Below are 4,182 nucleotides of genomic sequence, written 5' to 3'. Positions count from 1 at the left end.
TCTACAGAGACACTATGATTCACAAAAGACAATACCAATTGGAATAGCCAAGTCTTGAGTTCTTAAAAATAGAAGGGCAGACATATATAGTTCTGTGGCATTGTTGCAAGCTCGTGTAGCATGGACAGAGTATAAAAAGTATTAGAATGGTCCATAAATAGTCATAGAGATAGTTGTAGGATATGAGAAATACAAATCCACAGAACCCAAAGAAACCTGCATGCAAGAAACCTGTCACAGAGAAAGAGAGAGAACGAAACAAGGGTTTTGGCTCTGACAAAGTGAAAAGATTTATTATCAGAGAAAAATGAATCAAGAATATTACAATAATACAAGAGATCAATCCTTATAAAGGATATCAACACTGAAAGGAAAACCTAACCCTAAGGTGAGAGCATTTAATAATTAAATATTAATTATTAAATGACTAATGTATGCATAAAGAGAAATCTTAAGAGGAGAGTAAAGTTAATTAATTACTTTACTCTAACACCCCCCCTTAAGATGAGCTACAATGCAGCTACAAACAATGCAGAAGAAAGCAAAGGAACTACAATGCAATAAAGGGTCCTGACAACAAGGCCTGATCAGGTACCCGAATACAAGAAAATCTCTATAAAGCGGAGGAAAGGAGAAAACCCAGTGGGAAAAAAACTCCTCTCCAAAAAGAGATAAATAATCATGCTGAAAAGAAAACATGAAGGAAGGAAGGCCTCACTGAGACCCCCCAAGGACAACTTCCTTCACCCCAAGCATGAAGTGCAACTGAAGATAGCGCGGAGATGCCAAAGGTTTAGTGAAGATGTCTGCAACCCGCTCCTCTGTAGGAATGTACTCCAAGATGAGAGAACCATCCTGAATCAACTGCCTGATGTAGTGCATGTGGATTTCAATGTGCTTTGTCTGCTGATGCTCCATTGGGTTGCGAGAAATGTGAATGGCACTCTGATTGTCACACCAAAGAATAGTGGGACAATCTGGAGGAAACCCAAACTCTGTCATCAACTTCCGAAGCCATAAGACCTCTTGACTAGCTAACACTGTTGCACGATACTCAGCCTCTGTAGATGATAATGCAATAGCAGACTGCTTCTTGCAAGACCATGTGATAGGACTAGAACCAAGACAAAAAACAAAGCCAGAAGTAGACTTCCGATCATTGACATCACCAGCCCAATCGGAGTCAGTGAAGCCAATGATGTGAGGGGATCCTGAAGTGTAGTGAATGCCATAATGAGTGGTGCCCCGAATGTACCTCAAAATACGTTTGGCTGCTTGCCAATGGCTCTCATGAGGATCATGGGAGAACCGAGAGACAAGGCCAACCGCAAAGGAAAGATCAGGACGAGAATGTGTCAGGTACAACAAACTGCCAACCAACTGCCTGTATAAAGTGGGGTCTACTGAAGGAGTAGAGCAAGTGGAAGACAAAAAAACACCTGACTGAAATGGAGTGGGGGCAAACTTGCAATCAAGCATGCCAAATCACTGAAGCATATCAAGAACATACTTCTCCTGAAATATGGAAATCCCATCTGAAGACTGAATAACCTGTAGACCCAGAAAGAAGTGCAAGAGACCAAGATCTGTCATCTCAAACTGCTCCATCAAAGCTCTCTGAACACTCTGAATCATGGAGGATGAGCTACCTGTAAGGATGAGATCATCTACATATAGCACAAGAATCAAAAGATCACCCTCCTGACGCTGAATATACACTGTGTGATCGGAATGACAGCGGGTGAAGTGAGAGGAAAGCAAGAACGAGTCCATCTTCTCATACCAAGCCCTGGGGGCTTGTTTGAGACCATACAATGAACGTCGAAGTCTGCAAACCAAAGAAGTGTCCTGCACAAATCCCTGAGGTTGTTCCATATAGATCTCCTCATGTAGGTCTCCATGCAAGAAGGCACTCTTCACATCCATCTGAAACACTGTCCATCCCTGTGAAGCTACAAGTGAAAGTACCAGGCGTATAGAATTCATCTTGGCGACAGGAGCAAAGGTCTTAGAGTAGTCAATACCCTCTACCCGAGAAAACCCATTCGCAACAAGACGGGCCTTATACTTATCAATAGAACCATCTGCAACATATTTGGTACGATACACCCACTTGCACCGAACCAACTTTCTTCCCTTAGGAAGAGGACAAAGATCCCAAGTATGATTCTTCATCAAAGAAGAATACTCCTCATCCATGGCCCTATCCCACTCAAGGTGTCCTGTCGCCTCTGAAAACTTTTGAGGATCATCTGAAATGGCATGAGTCAAAAGACTAGAACCAGATGTCTGAGCACGAGTGCGACGAGTATCGGAAGGATCACCTGCCAAAGAACCAGCTGCATCAACAGTGTCACGGGCCCACCTCAGCAATGACGGAGCAACTGGTGGTGGTGGAGATGGTGGATCAGCATCTACATCATCCTCAAGAGATAAGTAATCCTCAAGAGATGAAGAGGAAGGAGTAGGCAATGAGGGAGAAGCTGGTGATGGAGAATCCATCTAAGGATAGAGCTCATCAAACTGGACATCTCGTCGAAATAAGACCTCTCTGGAAGCAGGATCAAACAACCTATATGCCTTAACATCCTCACAGTAGCCAACAAATATGAGTGGTCGGCTCTTCCTCTCCATGGTTGTCCGCTGAGCATCAGGAATAAATGCCCAAGCCTCACTACCAAAAACTTGGAATATAGAAACATCAGGCTTGACATGGGTCCAAGCCTCCTCAGGAGTCATATGTCGCAATGCCTTATGAGGCATCCGATTCTGAATATAATTGGCACAATTGACTGCCTCAGCCCAAAATGAAGAACTCATAGCTCGAGACTGTATCATACAATTTGCCATCTCCCGTAAGGTTCTGTTCTTTCTCTCAGCAACACCATTCTGCTGAGGGGTGTAAGGAACTGTAAATTGATGCTGTAAACCATGCTCAGTGCAAAAATCTCTAAAAGCTTGATTAACATACTCCCCCCCATTATCTGTGCGTATCCTCTTGATAGAAAGTCCAGATTTCTTCTCCACAAATGTCTTAAAAATCCTGAATGAGTCAAAGACATCAGACTTGTACTTAAGAAAGTACACCCATGTACGTCTGGAGAAGTCATCAATAAAAGTGAGCACATAACGGGCCCCTGAAAAGGAAGGAGTCGGAAAGGACATAAGATCACTGTGTACCAACTCTAGGGCTGCCCTAGCACGAGAGGCTCGACCCTTAGGAAAAGGATCTTGATGATGTTTGCCAAGGACACAACCACGACATACACCATCAGTACAAGAAATCTGTGGAAGCCCAATCACAAGTGCCTGTGTACTCATCTCTTGTAGATATCTGTAATTGACATGGCCAAAACGCTCATGCCAAAGCCTGCTCACTGAATCTGCATGTGCTATAAGAGAGGAACCAACAGTGTCTGAACTCTCAAAGCCATCAAAACTATATAAGTGAGATGCAGAATCCACACTCCTAGTAGCCACAACCAAGTCAGGATCATGAAGATCTCGAATAACCACATCATGAGGTGAGAACTCGACTATTTTACCAGAGCCAGAGTGGCAAATCTGATAAACAGATAGAAGGTTTGTCGAAATGTCAGGAACCAAAAGTACATCCTATAGACAACCACCATCCAATGAAACAGTACCGGAACCCTGAATGGAAAGTTGTGCTGACTTACCAACTGCAATATGTCTAGTGCCTGTAGGGGCAAGAGCAGTGACCAAATCCTCTGTGTGTGTCATATGGTGAGAGGCACCAGAATCTAGAATCCAAGTGGATGCTGAGGACAATGCTCGTGCAGAAAGAGCATGGCCTTTCCCTGTGGGCTGTGAAGGAGGCTGAGGTGCACTGATATTATGCTACTGCATGGCTTCCTCCAAAGCCTCTAAATGTTTCCAACACCTGGAAACGGGATGTCCTTCCTTGCCACAAAAACTGCAAGGATCACCAGATTTCTTCTTAGTCTTGGAGGAAGACTCACCAGACTTTGAAGATTTGCCCTGTTTAGAATTGGATTGTGGTTTTGAATCAAACTTAGGTGGTGGCTTGGAGCGATTCTCACTAGCCTCTGAATCTTTCTTAGGCTTCAGTTTCTGCTTCTGTTTTCCTTTGGAGGACTGGGCTACCAATGCTTGGTTCTGTGAACCTGAAAGTGAATCCAACTGCTTAAGCTTAGCTTG

Source organism: Cryptomeria japonica, chromosome 5 (genome assembly GCF_030272615.1).
Source record: "Cryptomeria japonica chromosome 5, Sugi_1.0, whole genome shotgun sequence".
Lineage (NCBI taxonomy): Eukaryota > Viridiplantae > Streptophyta > Pinopsida > Cupressales > Cupressaceae > Cryptomeria > Cryptomeria japonica.
The sequence above is the reverse complement of the archived record's forward strand: the minus strand, read 5'-3'. Positions refer to the sequence as shown.